Genomic DNA, 20,016 nt, shown 5'->3' with positions numbered 1-20,016 from the left:
ATTATAGAGGTGCCAGAAGAATAAAAGTTTGGGAAGAACAAAGAGTCCCAGCCAGGATAAACCCAAGGAGAGAGACACTGAGACATATAGTAATCAAACTGACAAAAATTAAAGACAAATAAAAATAAATATAAACATAAGAGAAACTCAATATGTAAGGCCAATACTAACAACCATAAAAGGAGAAATTGGCAGTGACACATTAATGGTAAGGGACTTTAGCAGCCCACTTTCATCTATGGACATATCATTCAGACAGAAGATCAATACGGAAACACAGGCTTTAAATGACACATTGGACCAGATGGAATTAATTGATACTTATTGAGTATCCATCCAAAAGCATCAGAATACATATTTGTCTCAAGTGCATGTAGAACATTCTCCAGGACTAATCACATGCTGTGTCACAAAATCAGCCTCAGTACACTTTAAAAAAATTGAAATCATATCAAGCATCTTTGCTGACCACAGCACTATGAGATTAGAAATCAACTATAAGAAAAAAACACTGAAAAAAAAACACACACTGAGGCAAAACAGTATTAGACACCCAGTGGATCAGTGAAGAAATCAAAGAGGAAATCAAAAAGAACCTAGAGACAAATGAAACAAGTGCATAATGATCCAAAACCTATGGCATAGGGCAAAAACACTTCCTCAGAAGGAAGTTTATACCAATATAATCTTATTTTAGGAAACAAGAGCTTACAAATAAAACAAAATAGCTTTACAGCTAAAGCAACTAGAGAAAGAAGGACCAACAAAACCCAAAATAAGTAGAAGGGAAAAAATCATGATAGTTAGAGCATGAATAAATGAAATAGAAGTTAAGAAAACAATAGAAAGGATCATTGAAACTAAAAGCTGGTTCTTTCAAAAGATAAAATTAATAACTCTTTACCCAAACTCATCAAGGAAAAAAAGAAAAAGAACTTGAATCAATAAGAATAGGTATGAAAAAGGAAATGTTAAAATGGACAACACAGAAATACAAAGGATCATAAGAGACAACTGCAAACAACTATAATGCCAATGAAATGAACTGCCTGGAAGAAAACGACAAATTCTTTACAAAGGTAAAATCTCCAAAGACTGAACCAAGAACATATGAAGAGACCAATCACAAGTACTGAAATTGAAACTGTAATTTAAAAACTCCCCAAAATAAAATTCCAAGAATTGACACATATCTTTCTGAAACTACTCAAAAAATTGCAGAGGGAGGAATACTCCCAAACTCACTCTATGAGGCCACCATGACACTGATAGCAAAACCAGACAAAGATACTATAAAAAAATAGCTATAGGCCAATATCACTGATGAAAAATAGACACAAAAATCCTCAACAAATTGCCAACAACCTGAATCCAATGATATGTTAAAGGGATCATGATCATACAACATGATCAAGTGGTTTTTATCCCAGGATACAAGAATTTTTCAACATTCACAAGTCAATCTGTGTGATACACCACATCAACAAATTGAAGAATAAAAACCATATGATCATCTTAATAGATGCAGAAAAAGCTTTCGAAAAAATTCAACACTCATTTACAATAAAACTCTCCAGAAAGTGGGCTGAGAATGAACATTCCTCAACACAATAAAGGCCAAATATGACAAACCTACAGCTAACATCACATTCAGCAGTGAAAACTCAAAAGCATTTCCTGTACGATAACATACATGAAAAGAATATCCATTCTTGCCATTTTTCAGTTCAGTTCAGTTCAGTCGCTCAGTCATGTCCGACTCTTTGCAACCCCATGAATTGCAGCATGCCAGGCTTTCCTGTCCATCACCAACTCCTGGAGTTTACTCAAACTCATGTCCATTGAGTCAGTGATGCCATCCAGCCATCTCATCCTCTGTCATCCCCTTCTGTTCCTGCCCCCAATCCCTCCCAGCATCAGGGTCTTTTCTAATGAGTCAACTCTTTGCATCAGGTGGCCAAAGTATTGGAGTTTCAGCTTCAACTTCAATCCTTCCAATGAACACCCAGGACTGATCTCCTTTAGGATGGACTGGCTGGATCTCCTTGCAGTCCAAGGAACTCTCAAGAATCTTTTCCAACACCACAGTACAAAAGCATCAATTTTTTGGCGCTCAGTTTTCTTCAGAGTCCAACTCTCACATCCAAACATGACTCTGGAAAAACCATAGCCTTGACTAGATGGACCTTTGTTGGCAAAGTAATGTCTCTGCTTTTTAATATGCTGTGTAGGTTGGTCATAACTTTCCTTCCAAGGAGTAAGCGTCTTTTAATTTCATGGCTGCAATCACCATCTGCAGTGATTTTGGAGCCCCAAAAAAGAAAGTCTGACACTGTTTCCACTGTTTCCCCATCTCTATTTGCCATGAAGTGATAGGACCAGATGCCATGATCTTAGTTTTCTGAATGTTGAGCTTTAAGCCAACTTTTTTCACTCTCCTCTTTCACTTTCATCAAGAGGCTTTTTAGCTCCTCTTCACTTTCTGCCATAAGGGTGGTGTCATCTGCATATCTGAGCTTATTGCTATTTCTCCTGGCAATCTTGATTCCAGCTTGTGCTTCTTCCAGCCCAGCATTTCTCATGATGTACTCTGCATATAACTCACCATTTTTATTCAGTTACAATTTGGAAGTCCTAGCCACAGCAGAGAAGACATTAAGGAAAAAGAACTAAAATGGTTACTGTTTGCAGATGACATTATACATAGGAAATCCTGAAGAGGCTACCAGAAAATTACTGGTGTTAATCAAGGAATTTGATAAAGTTTCAGGATACAAATTAATATACAGAAATCTGTTACATTTCTATATATCAACAATGGATGATTGAAAAGATAAATTACAAAATAATTTCATTTACTATTACAGCTAAAGAATAAAATACATAGGGATAAACATAAGGAGACAAAATACCTATATACTGTAAAGTATAAGTTACTGATGAAAGAAACTGAAGATGACACAAAGATATGGAAAGATATACTATGTTCTTGGACTGAAAGAATCAATATTGTCCAAATGACTATAGTAACCAAGGCAATCTAGAGATTCAATGCAATCCCTAGAAAATTACCAATGGTATTTTTCAAAGAAATAGAAGAAAAGAAATCTTAAAATTTATGTGGAGATAGACCACGAGTAATCAAGCAATCTGGTGAAACAGAAAGGGAGCTGGAGGAATCAGCTCCCTGACTTTAGAATATTCTAGAAAGCTACAGTCATCAAAATAGAATTGTGTTGGCACAAAACCAGAAATATAGATCAATGGAACAGGGTAGAAAGCCCATAAATAAATGCACACACCAATGGTCAATTAATCTATGACAAAAGAGACAAGACTATACAATGGAGGAAAGACCGTCTCTTCAAAAAATGGTGTTGGGAAAACTGTACAGTTACATGTACAAAAATGAAATTCTTTTACAGGTAACTATACACTCTTATACATCATACCCCAGAATAAACTCAAAATGGATTAAAGGCCTAAATGTAAGTGTATGTATGTGCTCACTCTCTCAGTCATATCTGACTCTTTGAGATGCCATGGACTGTAGCCTGCCAGGATCATCTGTCCTTGGGATTATCCCAGTAAAAATTCTGAAGTGAATTGCCATTTCCTCCTCCAGGGGATCTTCCTGACCCAGGATCAAACCTGTATCTCCTATGACTTCTGCATTGGCAGTCAAATTCTCTACCACTGAGCCACTTGAGAAGCCCCTAGATGTAAGACCAGATACTACAAAACTTAGTGGAAAACATAGGGAGAACACTCTTTGACATAAATCGTAGCAGTATCTTTTCTGAGCTGACTTTTAGATTAATGGAAACAAAAACAAAGATAAATGAATTGGACCTAATTAAACTCAAAACTTTTGCATAGCTAAGGAAAAAATGACAACCCACAGAACAGGAAAAAAATTATTTGCAACAGATACGATTGACAAGGGATTAGTTTCCAAAAATTTACAAAAACTCATGAATCTCAATATTGGAAAAAAAAAAAAAAAAACACCCAATAAAAAATAGGCAGAAGACCTAAACAGACATTTCTCCAAGGAAGTCTTACAGATGGCCAAGAGGCACATGAAAAAATGCTTAACATTTCTAATTATTAGAGAAATGCAAATCAAAACTGTAAGATATCACTTCACACCAGTCGGAATGGCCATGATTAAAAATCCTGCTACACTGTTGGCAGGAATGTAAATTGTTACAGCCATATGCAGAACAGTATGGAGGTTCCTTAAAAAGTAAAAATAGAGCGAACATATGATTTATAAATCCCACTTCTGGGCATTTATCTGGAGAAAAACGTGGTTACAAATTATATAATTATCTCAGTATTCTTTGCAGTGCTATTTACAATAGCCAAGGCATGAAGCAATCTAAGTGTTCTTTGACAAATGAATGGATAAAGAAGAAGTAGTATATAGATATACAATGGACTATTAACCCACCATTATTATTTTTTTTTTTTTGGTCTTTAACATTTATTTCTTTCTCTCTCTTTCTTTTTAATTAGTTGGAGGCTAATTACTTCACAATATTTCAGTGGGTTTTGTCATACATTGATATGAATCAGCCATAGAGTTACACGTATTCCCCATCCTGATCCCCCCTCCCACCTCCCTCTCCACCTGATTCCTCTGGGTCTTCGTAGTGCACCAGGCCCGAGCACTTGTCTCATGCATCCCACCTGGGCTGGTGATCTGTTTCACCACAGATAATATACATGCTGTTCTTTCAAAACATCCCACCCTCACCTTCTCCCACAGAGTTCAAAAGTCTATTCTGTACTTCTGTGTCTCTTTTTCTGTTTTGCATATTGGGTTATTGTTACCATCTTTCTAAATTCCATATATATGTGTTAGTATGTTGTAATGGTCTTTATCTTTCTGACTTAATTCACTCTGTATAATGGGCTCCAATTTCATCCATCTCATTAGAAGTGATTCAAATTAATTCTTTTTAATGGCTGAGTAATATTCCATGGTGTGTATGTACCACAGCTTCCTTATCCATTCGTCTGCTGATGGGCATCTAGGTTGCTTCCATGTCCTGGCTATTATAAACAGTGCTGCAATGAACATTGTGGTGCACGTGTCTCTTTCAGATCTGGTTTCCTTGGTGTATATGCCCAGAAGTGGTATTACTGGGTCATATGGCAGTTCTATTTCCAGTTTTTTAAGAAATCTCCACACTGTTTTCCATAGCGGCTGTGCTAGTTTGCATTCCCACCAGCAGTGTAAGAGGGTTCCCTTTTCTCCACACCCTCTCCAGCATTTATTGCTTGTAGACTTTTGGATAGCAGCCCTCCTCATTGGCATGTAATGGTACCTCATTGTGGTTTTGATTTGCATTTCTCTGATAATGAGTGATGTTGAGCATCTTTTCATGTGTTTGTTAGCCATCTGTATGTCTTCTTTGGAGAAATGTCTGTTTAGTTCTTTGGCCCATTTTTTGATTGGGTCATTTATTTTTCTGGAATTGAACTTCAGGAGTTGCTTGTATATTTTTGAGATTAATCCTTTGTCTGTTTCTTCATTTGCTATTATTTTCTCCCAATCTGAGGGCTGTCTTTTTACCTTGCTTATAGTTTCGTTTGTAGTGCAAAAGTTTTTAAGTTTCATTAGGTCCCATTTGTTTAGTTTTGCTTTTACTTCCAATATTCTGGGTCATAGAGGATCCTGCTGTGATTTATGTCGGAGAGTGTTTTGCCTATGTTCTCCTCTAGGAGTTTTATAGTTTCTGGTCTTACATTTAGATCTTTAATCCATTTTGAGTTTATTTTAACCCACCATTAAAGAATGAGATAATGCCATTTGTAGGAACATGGATGGACCTGGAGATTATCATACTCTGTGAAGTAAGTTAGAGCAAAACAAATATCATATAATGCTCATATGTGGAATCTAAAAAAATTAAGCAAACTTTTTTGAAGAACAGAAACAGATTCACAGATTTAGAGAAGGAAATTAAAGTCACCAGGGGTGAAGAGTGAGGGAGAGGGATAGATTGGGAGTTTGGTATTGATATGTACACATTGCTATATTTAAAATAGATAACCGACAAAAACCAACTGTATAGCATAGGGAGTGCTGAATATTCTGTAATAACCTTAATGGGAAAAGAATTTGAAAAAAGGATATCTACATGTATATGCATAAATGATTCACTTCACTATACACCTAAACTAACAGAACATTGTTAATAAACTATGCTTCAATATAAAAAAATGTATCTAGAGATAAAGCTGCCACTTTTTTATTATAATATGAAGCTAAGTTACCTCTAAGGAGAGACTATTTGTTTCCACATGTAAAAATTTATTTGATAAATTAAACTTTTTGTGATTTTTCCATCTTGATATTCACTTAATCCAAGTTGAACTACACCAAAGAAGTAATACCAAGACAGACAGTCATAAAAACTTCATGCACCACACATTCAATATTGATAAGAGCTCAGTAGCAGCTTAATCAGTCGGTCAGTCAGTTCAGTCGCTCAGTCATGTCTGATTCGTTGCGACCCCATGAATCGCAGCACGTCAGGCCTCCCTGTCTGTTTCCAACTCCTGGAGTTTACTCACACTCATACCCATCGAGTCGGTGATGCCATCCAGCCATCTCATCCTCTGTCGTCCCCTTCTCCTCCTGCCCCCAATCCCTCCCAGCATCAGGGTCTTTCCCAATGAGTCAACTCTTCTCATGAGGTGGCCAAAGTATTGGAGTTTCAGCTTCAGCATCAGTCCTTCCAATGAACACCCAGGACTTATCTCCTTCTTAATAGTTACTATTAAAAAGGTTTTCAATCACATCATGAATCAAAGAACCCAGAATCCAAAATCTAAAGGGATGCCTCTCAGTGGGGACTGCCTCCTAGTATAAGTGGAGGTTACCTTTCAAAGAGGCTGAGAGTATGAGGTAGGTTATAAATATGCTGCCTGAATTGTGTTTCAATTGTTGCTGTCTTGCAGAATGGAGGATTGGGGATACTATTATGACTATAAAACAGCAAGCCAAACAGCTCCAAAAAAAATGGGCAGTATGGCTGTGGTTGCTGAAGTACCACCAGAATTGAAATAAATAAGAATATGGGAAAGGTCAGTTTTCATTCCAATCCCAAAGAAAGGCAATGTCAAAGAATGTTCAAACTACCACACAATTGCACTCATCTCACATACTAGCAAAGTAATGCTCAAAATTCTACAAGCCAGGCTTCAACAGTATGCGATCCGTGAACTTTTAGATGTTCATGCTGGATTTAGAAAAGGCAGAGGAACCAGAGATCAAATTGTGAACATCCGTTGGATCATCAAAAAAGCAAAAGAGTTCCAGAAAAACATCAACTTCTGCTATGCCAGAAGTCTTTGACTGTATGGATCACAACAAACTCTGTAAAATTCTGAAAGAGATGGGAATACCAGATCATCTGACCTGCCTCCTGAGAAATCTGTATGTGCATCAAGAAGCAAGAGTTAGAACCAGACATGGAACAACTGGTTCTAAATAGGGAAAGGAGTACATCAAGGCTGTATATTGTCACCCTGCTTATTTAACTTATATTCAGAGTACATCATGTGAAATGCCAGATTGGATGAAGCACAAGCTGGAATCAAGATTGCTGGGGGAAATATCAATAACCTCAGATATGCAGATGACACCACCCTTATGGCAGAAAGTAAAGAGGAACTAAAGAGTCTCTTGATGAAAGTGAAGGAGGAGAGTGAAAAAGTTGGCTTAAAGCTCAACATTCAGAAACCTAAGATTATGGCAACTGGTCCTATCACTTCATGACAAATAGATGGGGAAACAATGGAAACAGTGAGATACTTTATTATTGGGGCTCCAAAATCACTACAGATGGTGACTACAACCATGAAATTAAAAGATGCTGGCTCCTTGGAAGAAAAGCTATGGCCAACTTAGCATACTAAAATGCAGAGACATTACTTTGCCAACAAAGGTCTGTCTAGTCAAAGCTATGGTTTTTCCAGTAGTCATGTATGGATGTGAGAGTTAGACTATAAAGAAAGCTGAGTGTCAAAGAATTGATGCTTTTGTACTGTGGTGTTGGAGAAGACTCTTGAGAGTCCCTTGGACTGCAAGGAGATCCAAGCAGTCAACCCTAAAGGAAATCAGTCCTGAATATTCATTGGAAGGACTGATACTGAAGCTGAAACTCCAATACCTTGGGTCACCAGATGCAAAGAACTGACTCATTAGAAAAGACTTTGATGCTGGGAAAGATTGAAGGCAGGAAGAGAAGGGGGCGACTGAGGGTGAGATGGCTGGATGGTATCACTGACTCGATGGAAATGAGTTTGAGTAAGCTGCAGGTGTTGGTAAAGGACAGGGAAACCTGGTGTGTTGCAGTCCATGGGGTCACAAAGAGTTGGACACGACTGATCGACTGAACTGAACTGAGTAATATGGGTTGATAAAGGAGAGTTTGCTTTTAACTGACAGTGGGCAGCACCAGAATTAAATACAGTGTCTCATTTCCTAGAAGAGTTTTTACTTCTCAATCCATGATTCCTCAGTCCTCTAATCCCATCTCAGCCATTTTAAGAGAAAAAGTCTGGGGATCTCTGTGAAATGGAAGGAAGTAAACTTTGATATTTCTTTTGGCTGTAGATGCCAAAGTTATCCTACCCAGTCAAAAAGGGAGAGAGAGAAGCAGGTCCAGGATCAGGGAAAAGCAACAAATAACACTCATGCCACTTGCTCTCAGTGGGAGGCTAGATTTAATGTATTTTTATCCTCTAATGTCCAAACTGGACTGTGTGAGCACCTTCAAATGGACATTCCCTCTAGCCATCAAAACTGCTCCTGTCTCCTTGGCTTCCCACCATAGCAAATGACTCAGCACATTTGTATAATTTTATGGGTATTGAAGGTGATATTAATACAAGTCTCCGTGAGGGATTATCTTGTTGATTGGAACTTCTCCATAGCAGAGGGCCCCCATTCCTAGCTATCAGAATAGAAGACAACACTTTTTTTGTTTGTTCTTTTTATTTTATGAAGAAGTTTGGTTTTTGTCAGCTATGCAGTTATGCAGTTCTGGGATTCAGGTTGTCTGGCATGAGATATGAGTTGAAAAACAGAAATAAGAGAAATGGGATAAACTAGAAAAAGAGATTGACCACTGTACTGGTTGTTCAGGAGTTGACCACTGTACTGGTTGTTCTTTGAATTTTGATTTCCCAAATTTGCCTGCAACTATTTACTTTTTGGGATCTATAGGTAGTTGCTTTACATATTCTGCCCAGTCATTATTGTAATCATTGGGAAAGATTAGATGAATTGTGCCTACTTTATCTTAGGTGGATCCAGATGCCTGTCTAGTAATTTTTAGGACTAACAAAATTCTATTATTTCAACACACATAGTGGCAGCTATACTATATTTCCTCATCTCACACTTACACTGAGTAAAAGGAAACTTAAAAAAAAGCGGGGAAAAATGTTAGAAACTCCTTGTTTTCCATATTATAATCTTTAAAACTCTCCTTTTCTTTTACTATTCATATTTTAAGTCCTAATAATAGCATATACCACATTCATACTTCATTTATTTACTAGTGTGGTATTTAAGAAGAAAATTGAACATTATTAATCTACTTTATTTTGTGTCTATTGATGCTTGGCAGCAGGGTTTTGCTTTTATTTTCTATCCTTTACTAAGCATTGTCTGAGAATAATTAATTTTAGAGTCAGGCAACAATTTTCTCAGTCTTTCAAACCTTGTTTACTTTGTTAAAATAACAGAGTAAAAATTTAGAATGTTTCAGCCAAGGAATAAGCAATCAGTCACAAAATACGTTTCTAATTAAATCCAGTATTTCTACTGACTCCCAACTTAATGTACATCAACTTTAGCCAATAGAAAAAGCAGACATCTAATAATCCATCATAGATATATACTCATTTGACTGCTTGTTTGATCACTAAAATAACCTACTTCTCAATGCATTATGGTACTGCCAGAACAATTAATTCTCACAAAGTTGTGGGTAATATAAGTAAATGGACTTTGAGTATAAATTTTTGCTCCATATTTTCACTTGTCATGATTTAGGAATGAATTATTTAACATATCTAACTTGTATTTTTATCACATAAATTAAAATTAGGAAATATATTATTAATAATTTTATTATTCATTATCTATTTAATGTTTAACCTTAGCATAGACATAGAACTATGACACCGCTAAGGATGTGACACAAGTTGTTTTTTATTTTCTTCCTCAGAAGAACAACAACTAAGAAATATTCTAAAACAAGGCACCACTGAGAGAATACCAGAACACAGAGGTGAGGCTTAAGCATCCTTCTGCACCATAGAATTCTATTCCTGGGAAGATCCCCTGGGGAAGGGCTAGGTTCCCACTCCAGTTTACTTGGGCTTCCATGGTGGCTCAGACAGCAAAAAATTCACGAGGAATGCAGGAGACCTGGGTTCAATCCCTGGGTTGGGAAGATCTTTTGAAGGAGGGTCTGGCAAACCAGTCCAGTATTCTTGCCTGGAAAGTTCCCATGGGCAGAAGAGCCTGACGGGCTACAGTCCATGGTATTGCAAAGAGTCGGACTTGACTGAGTGACCATAGAGACCAAGACAGACTACACTAGGATGTAAGAAAAATAGCTGGATGCATGTTGACCATGTTGACCCTTCTCCGTGCCAGTGCAGCACCACAGGAAGAGGTCTCGCCTGAGTATACGGTGCCTCCAGGGTGAAAAGAGATCCTAGGGCAGACACCCAGTACCCCTAGATTTGCTGGTCACTGTGGGAGGCCCTACTCTGATCTCACTCCACAGGGACTGCAGGGGAGTCTTCTGAGATTGCAGGAGAATCTTCAGGACTTGCAAAAACTAGTCCAGGTGTCTTGACAGACCAAGTGTATACCTGCAGCCTTGCTAATCTGCAGAACCAAGCTGGTGGTACCCTCTGATTGGGGAACTCAACAGGATGCAGAAGTGCATCCTGAGATTCAGATTCTCAAATGAAGAGTTTGGCCAGTCCTAGAGCCTGATTCACCTACATCCATGTGAGTAACTGAGTCACAACCCCATCTACTGTGGAGGGTATTTTCTGACCACAGCTGACCAGAAGCTGGCAGCAACACCTGGAAGCTCTGTAGCCTAGCAACACTCCAGTCCTATCTAGAGGCAGGTGGATAGGACTGACTGCCCTTAGAGCAGAGTCATCACCAGGCATGAAGAGTCCCTCTGCTATGCACACACAGGGGGATTAGTTCACAGCCAAGGCTAAGGGTCCTGTCTAGCTCCTCCCAATAAGAAAGCCTTTTGGAAAACAGAATGGCCTAGAGTGGGCCCTCCCCTTCATGGCCAGGTAAGATAGCTAAGACATAGCCCCACCTGCTGTGATTTCCAGCCCCATCTAACCAGAAAAAACTAGTGAAAAACCTGGAATCTGTGTGGCCAGCTTTTAACTCAAGCTAAGAGTTGGGCATGCAGAGCCAGGAAATTGCTTACAGAGCAAAGACAGTGCCCCAGTCTCTCAGGAAACTTGGGACATGGGTCAGCTTGAGGTAAGACAACAAAGAGCTTTACTGGTCTAGAGTTTCTTTTTCCTTGGCAGCAAATCTAATCTGTAGCCCTCCTCATTGCTGAATACAGCCTTCTGCCTGTTCAACCAGGGAACCTAACCAGAACACATGGGAGTCTGTACGGCTGATTTCATGGCCCTATGTACAGTGACACATAAACAGGAAGCACATCTTGTAGCTCTCCACATCTGCAGAGAAAAACTGGTGACCTCACCTGAGCAGAAAATTCATTGCACTCACTGTGGCCTGACTGAGTCCCCAAATAATCAGCTGACTGCCCAGGGTCTCGGTCCTTCACTGCTTCTCTCACAGAGCAGGGAAGCTGATCTACAGCCCCATCTACCAGGGAATATAGCACACAGCTTTCACCATCTAGTAAGTCTGACCAGAGAACCCATGCAACCACAAACCCCATCCCCTAGCCTTACTGTGGAAGGGAACCAAGCCAGCAGCCTTATACAACTGTTGTCAGCTAGTGGCACACTCTGCAATCTCCAATTTCAGAACTTGAGCAGCTGACTTGCCTTATTATAGACCATCATAGCAAGCTCCAACTGCCTATGGACCTTACCATGAGATACACCCAGGAAACCAAACAGAATTGACTGTCAAAGAACTGTCTCTGCCAAAGAGAACTAGTAAAATCTGGAAGAAACACTGATTAATCACATGTGTAGATATTAAAGTAAGAAATCAAGGATCATGAAAATCAGGTAAATAAGAATCATCAATGGATATTAATAAAGCTCTAATAACTGACTCTAAAGAAATAGATATGTCAGATAAAGAATTTAGAATGATTCTCTTTAAAAAATTCAGTGAACTATAAGAACATGTGGACAACTAAATTAGGAAATTAGACAATGCCCAAACAAAACAAAAGGTTCAGCAAGGAAATAGCAAACATCAAAACAACAAACAACCAAATACTAGACTTGAAAAATATAACTGAAGTGTGTAATTCAGTCAAAATTTTCAAAAGTAGAATTGACCATACAAATGAACGGATCAGAAACCTGGATGGGACCCTGGAAATTATCCAGTTAGAGGAACAGAAATAAAAATGGAACAGAAAGAGTTAAAAGTTTATGAGAATTCTGGGACACAAAGAAAAAATATTTTCCTTATGGGAATTTGAGAAGGATAGGATAAAGAAAAGGGGACAGAATCCCTAGCTAAAGCAACATTGGCTGAAAACACCTCAAATCTTGGGAGGGAAATGGACATTCACATCTATGAGATCCAAAAGATTCAAAATAGGATGAACTCAAATAGGGCTACTTTGAGATATATTATAATTAAATTGCCAAAAGGCAAATAGAAAGGATTTTTAAAACTGTAAAAGTTAAGAGAGAAGTTATAAACAAGGTGGATTCCCACATTAATATTAGCAAATTTCACAAAAGAAACTTTTCATGCCTGGAGAGAATGGAATAATATATTCAAAAGATTGAAAGAAAATGACTGTTAACTAAGAATTCTATACTCATCAAGGTTGTCCTTCAGAAACTGAGAAGAGATAAAGACTTTCCTGCATAAACAAAAGCTGAGGGAATTCATTACCAACAGACCACTAAAGCGAATTCTTTCCGTGAAAGTAAAAGAATGCCAATTAACATTATAAAAACATAAAAAAGTAGGGCGAATTCAACTAGAAATGGTAAATACATAAACATTGTTCAATTTTTCAGTTTGGTAATAGCAGTGAATAATTCACTTATAGATCTAGTTAAAAGGTTAAAAATAACACCTAAAGGTAAACATAGTTACAGTAATCTGTTATTAGTTATACAATATTAAAAACATGTAAATTGGCAACAGCAATAACCCAAAATGTGAGTGGGAGAAGCAATGAAAGTGGAAATTTACAAGTTGTATTGAAACTGTTATCAGTTTAAAATAGGTTGCTATAAGATAGTTCATGTAAGTCTCACAATAACCACAAAGGAAAAAAATCTGTACTAATTACACAAAAGAATATAATAAAAAGTCAAAGCATATTGATACCAAACGACATCACTAGCCATTTAGGAAAATGCAAATTAAAACCAGAATGAGATATCACCTCAAGTCTGTCAGAATGACAGAATGGCTATCATCTAAAAGAGATAATAAATGAGGGGAGTGAATTTGAAAGGGTTTCCCAGGTGGTACTAGTAATAAAGAACCTGCTTCCCAATTCAGAAGATGTAAGAGATGCGGGTTCCATCCCTGCGTTAGGAAGATCTGCTGGAGGAGGACGCGGAACCCACTCCGGTATTCTTGCCTGGAGAATTCCATGAACAGGGAAGCCTGGGGGGCTACCAGTCCATAGGGTCTCAAATTGTCAGACATGACTGAGGCAACTCAGCACACACACACACACACACACACACACACACACACACACACACACACACACACACACACACACACACACACACACACACACACACACACACACACACACACACACACACACACACGGATTTGAAAAAAGTGGAACTCTCGGTACACTGTTGGTAAGAATGTAAATTGGTACAGCCACTATGGAAAAATAATATAGAAGATCGTCAAGAAAACTAAAAACATAGATAACCACATGATTCAGCCATTCCACTTTTGGGAATATATCTAAAGGAAATATAAAAAATAAGGTGAAAAGATATCCCTACTTCCATGTTCATATCTGCATTCTTTACAACAGCAAAGGCATAGAAGCAAACGATCTGTTAATGAATCGATGCATACAGAAATTGTGGTATGTATATATATATATATGTGTGTGTGTGTGTGTGTGGGTGTGTGTGTGTGAGATGCAATAACATTCAGCCATACAAGATTAGGAAACTGTACAATTGTGACTACATGGATGTACCTTGACATTATGCTAAGTGAAATAAGAGAAAGAGAAATACTGTATCATCTCACATGTGGAACTTAAACCCAAAGAGATTGGACCCATGGTTAGCAGAAATGGATAATGGGGGTAGGGAGAACTGAAGGAAAGTAGTCAAAATGTACAAATATTCAGCTGTAAGGTAAATATGTCCTAGGGACAGAATGTACAACATGATCCATATAGCTAGGACTGCTGTGGGACATATAGAAAATCTGTCAAGAGAGTAAAACTTAAGAGTTCTCATCACAAGCAGAAAAGAGTTTTTCTTTTCTCTTTTTTTTCTTTTTACTGAGCTATATGAGAAGATGAATGCTAGCTATTACCGTAATCACTTCACAACATATGTAAATCAAACCATTGTGCTCTATGCCTTCACTCACACAGGGATGTGTCAATTATTTCTCAGTGAAACTGGAAAAAAAAGAATATACATACATCACTTTAAGACTGTTAACTCAAAACCCTGTGAGAAGCATACACACACACACACACACACACACAATGTAGAATAATTGGTTTTGTAATTACCTCTTTTTCTGTCTTTTGCCTTACAGTATAAAATATTCCTTTTCAAAATTACTTAGATTATTCTTTTCACCTTCATCATATAATGTTGTGGGGTTGATCTGTAATAATGTTTAATTTTTCGTAGCATTCATTAAGATCATTCCCTCCCCCTGTCAAAACTTGGTTGATTTTTTTAACTAGTACATATTAAAGATCATTCATTGTAGTGTGGAGTTATATGGGTTCGGACAAAGATGTGAAGCCATATATCCAACCACCATGGTCATCACAGAAACTGGACCACTATCACCAAATGCTCATGATGTGAGTGAGTAGAAAAAAACCCTTTGACCAACAGCAACCTTAAACAATAAAGAGATAATCCCATCCCTGTAACTTTACCTTTTCCTTATGGCATATAAGTGGAATATTATATAAACTTTTGAATCTGGCTAATTTGACTTAGTAAAATGCATTTAAGATGCACCTTTAAGTTGTTTTATGAAAGAGTACTAAATTTCAGTGTATTGCTGAGAAGTATTCCATTGTGTGTACATGTCTTGCTCTATGAGTCTACCAATTGACAGAAAGCTGAGTTGCTTCCAGTTTGAATGATTATCAATAAATTCTGCCATAAATATATATGCAAATATTTTTGTGTGAATGTGAGTTTTTTATTTATCTTGGTTAAATATCTTTGAGAGGAATTACTAGGATTTAGGATATCTATATATTTTAACATTAAAATTGCCTGTTAGTAGTTGAATTGTGTCTATATATACATACATATATATATATATATATATATATATATATATATATATATATATACCTACATATATACACATATGTATGTGTGTCTGTCTGTGCATGTTGCAACATTTTTTGGAATTAAGGTCATTATAGAGGTAATCAAGTTAAAATATGGTCACTATTTCAGTTCAATTGCTCAATTGTGTCCGACTCTTTGCAACCCCACAGACTGCAGCACACCAGGCCTCCCTGTCCATCACCAATTTCCAGTGTTAAATCAAACTCATGTCCATTGAGTCTGGGATGCCATCCAATCATCTCATCCTCTGTTGTCCCCTTCTCCTCCCACCTTCAATCTTTCTCAGCATCGGAGTCTTTACCAATGAGTTGGTTCTTTGGATCAGGTGGCCCAAATATTGGAGTTTCAGCTTCAGCATCAGTTGTTTCCATGAATAATCAGGACTGATTTCCTTTAGGATGGATTGGTTGATCTCCTTGCAATCCAAGGGACTCTCAAGAGTCTTCTCCAACACCACAGTTCAAAAGCATCAATTCTTTGGCACTCAGCTTTCTTTATAGTCCAACTCTCACATCCATACATAACTTTTGGAAAAGCCATAGCTTTGACCAGACCTTTGTTGGCAAAGTAATGTCTCTGCTTTTTAATAGGCTGTCTAGGTTGGTCATAACTTTTCTTCCAAGGAGCAAGCGTCTTTTAATTTCATGGCTGCAGTCACCATCTGCAGTGATTTTGGAGCCCAAGACAATAAAGTCTCTCACTGTTTCCATTGTTTCCCCATCTATTTGCCATGAAGTGATGAGACCAGATGCCACCAACACTGTTTTCTGAATGTTGAGTTTTAAGCCAACTTTTTCACTCTCCTCTTTCACTTTCATCAAGAGGCTCTTTAGTTTTTCATCAATTTCTGCCATAAGGCTGGTGTCATCTGGATATCTGAGGTTACTGATATTTCTCCCGGCAATCTTGATCCCAGCTTGAGCTTCATCCACACTGGCATTTCACATGATGTACTCTGCATATAACTTAAATAAGCAGGGTGACAATATACAGCCTTGACGTATTCCTTTCCCAATTTGGAACCAGTCTATTGTTCCATGTCCAGTTCTAACTGTTACTTCTTGACCTGCATACAGATTTCTCAAGAGGCAGGTCAGGTGATGTGGTATTCACATCTCCTTCAGAATTTTCCACAGTTTGTTGTGGTCCACACAATCAAAGACTTTGGCATAGTCAATTAAGCAGAAATAGATATTTTTCTGGAACGCTCTTGCTTTTTTGATGATCCACCAGATGTTGACAGTTTGATCTTTGGTTCCTCTGTCTTTTCTAAATCCAGCTTGACTGTCTGGAAGTTCTTAGTTCACCTACTTTTGAAACCCATCTTCAAGAATTTTGAGCATTTCTTTACTAGCATGTGAGATGCAGTGGTAGTTTGAGCATTCTTTGTCATTCTCTTTCTTTGGGTTTGGAATGAAAACTAACCTTTTCCAGTCCTGTGGCCACTGCTGAGTTTTACAAATTTGCTGGCATATTGAGTATAGCACTTTCACAGCATCGTCTTTTAGGATTTGAAATAGCTCAACTGAAATTCCATCACCTCCACTAGCTTTGTTCGTTATGATGCTTCCTAAGGCCCAGTTGACTTTGCATTCCAGAATGTCTGGCTCTAGGTTCGTGATCACACCATCATGATTATCTGGGTCTGAAGATCTTTTTTGTATAGTTTTTCTGTGTATTCTTGCCACCTCTTGTCAAAATTTTCTGCTTCTGTTAGGTCCACATCATTTCTATCCTTTATTTAGCCCATTTTGCATGAAATGTTCCCTTGGTATCTCTAATATTCTTGAAGAGATCTCTAGACTTTCCCATTCAATTGTTTTCCTCTATTTCTTTTCATTGATCACTGAGGAAGGCTTTCTCATCTCTCATTGCTATTCTTTGGAACTCTGCATTCAAATGGATATATCTTTCCTTTTCTCATTTGCCTTTCACTTCTCTTCTATTCACAGCTGTTTGTAAGGCCTCCTCAGACAACCGTTTTGCCTTTTTGCATTTCTTTTTCTTGGGGATGGTGTTGATCCATGCCTCCTGTGCAATGTCACAAACACCCATCCATAGTTCTTCAGGCATTCTGTCTATCAGATCTAATCCCTTGAATATATTTGTCACTTCTACTGTATAATCGTAAGGGATTTGGTTTAGGTCATACCTGAATTGTTTAGTGGTTTCCCCCGCTTTCTTCAACTTAAGTCTGAATTTGGCAATAAGGAGTTCATTATCTGAGCCACAGTCAGCTCCAAGTCTTGTTTTTGCTGACTGTATAGACCTTCTCCATCTATGGCTGCAAAGAATATAATCAATCTGATTTCGGTATTGACCATCTGGTTATTTCCATGTGTAGAGTCTTCTTTTTTGTTGTGTTGTGTGGTTATTAGGATAGGCCCTAATCCAAAGACTGATGTCATTATAAAAAGTGGAAAGCTGGACAGAGATACAATGGGAGAAAGCCATATGAAGATGGAGGCATAGACTGAAGTGATGGATATCTAATCCAAGTAATGCCATGGAGTGTGGGCAATCAGCTGAAGCTAAGAGAGAGGCATGGGGCAGAGTCCTCAGTAAAAAATTCTACCTGGAGGTCCTCCAGAACCATAAGAATAAATTCTATTATTTTAAATGACAATGTTTACAGTACTTGGTTACAGCAGGCTTGGGAAATTAGTCCACATCAAATTGTTTTCCCAGAAAGCTATAGCAATTTTATCACAGGAGAAATGCATGACAATGTCAGTTACTCTTCATGTTCAATAACACTTAATATTGCCTTTGTTTTGTAATTAGTTATGCAGAACTAACTCATAGTGATTTTAATTTGAATTTACCAAATGATTGATCATCTTTTCATATGATTATTTTTCATATGCATACTTTTTGAAATAAATGAGTTTTCTGCTCAATACTGTAAGTTATTTTTAATTTAGGGTTTTTTTGGCATATTAAAAAAAGTGAATAAATCAGTATTTGTGTTTGCCTTTAGGCAAATTTAGGATTAGGAAAAATGTAGTTATAATAATTGCAAGCATATGTCTAGGAAAGACAAGAGCAGATGGAATGAATTCTACACTGTGCTGCTCACCAATATGATTATCTATACACTGTTGTTTGGCACCTTAGGTCTGATCTACAATGGCTGCTTTCCAATAGGTATGATCTAGGATGTTGATAACATGGCAAAAAGATATTTGGGAAGTATAATTGAATTTTTGAGGTATTTACAAAAAATCTATTTTATGGAGGAAGGTTTGAATATAGATAAGCCTTGAGCCAGGTTCTGAAGTAACAAAGTACAGATCTTATGGGGAATGGCAACAGCAAGATCTGAAAATCAAATGCCAGATTAACTGAGTTTTACCAGATAAACTTAATGGGTCTCTGGATTGCCCAGAATTCAGGCAAACATCTGGTTATGAAAACTAGGAAAATATAAGAAGAACTAAGGGGAAATCACACTATTTATTGGGTATATAGGCACCACATTTAGAGCACCACATTTCAGATCTTTATTTCTGATGAAAAAATTATTTATTTTAAATACTATGTATTTTAATATGCTTACCATGAAGAAGCTTAGATTTTGGAGGACCACTAAAAACAACAATGTATAGGGGTTTCTGAAATGACAACTAATTTGGTTCTTTTTGGAAACTTAATTATTTAAAATGTAATTTTTCTATATGGACTATTCTATAAATATATTGTTAAGATGTAGTATCATGCTCTCTCATCTACTCATGAGTACAGAATTTCACTGAGATACTTTGAATTTATCTGCAAGTAGGTCTATCAGATAATTGCTCATGCTATTCTTTCTTTCATTCACAGTTTCTTGCACCATATCCTCTCTTCTGAATGTTTTATTTGCTTCTAGAAGAAAAATAATGCTGGAACAAATAGTGATTGAGTGGCCACTTACTTTTTCAACTGTGATACTTAACTTAAAGGAGGGTGATGATGAATAGGAGGTAGACCAAGAAAGACATGGGTTGGCACCAGGTATATTTTAATTTTTAAGTCCACCCCAAAATGTTACTTTGTATAAAGTGATCCACTCTGACTATTCAAATGTCTGGACCAAATTGCAAGTACAAAATTATTATAAATTCTAAAAATCAAAATAAAATATGGCAAATAATTTTTAAATATAATGCATTTTAAATACAGTTTCCTATTTAAGCTATAAATTTTTGCTTCAAATATAGTTACACAGTTTTATATGAT

The sequence above is a fragment of the Muntiacus reevesi genome, chromosome 21, assembly GCF_963930625.1.
Source record: "Muntiacus reevesi chromosome 21, mMunRee1.1, whole genome shotgun sequence".
Lineage (NCBI taxonomy): Eukaryota > Metazoa > Chordata > Mammalia > Artiodactyla > Cervidae > Muntiacus > Muntiacus reevesi.
This window is presented reverse-complemented; position numbering follows the sequence as displayed.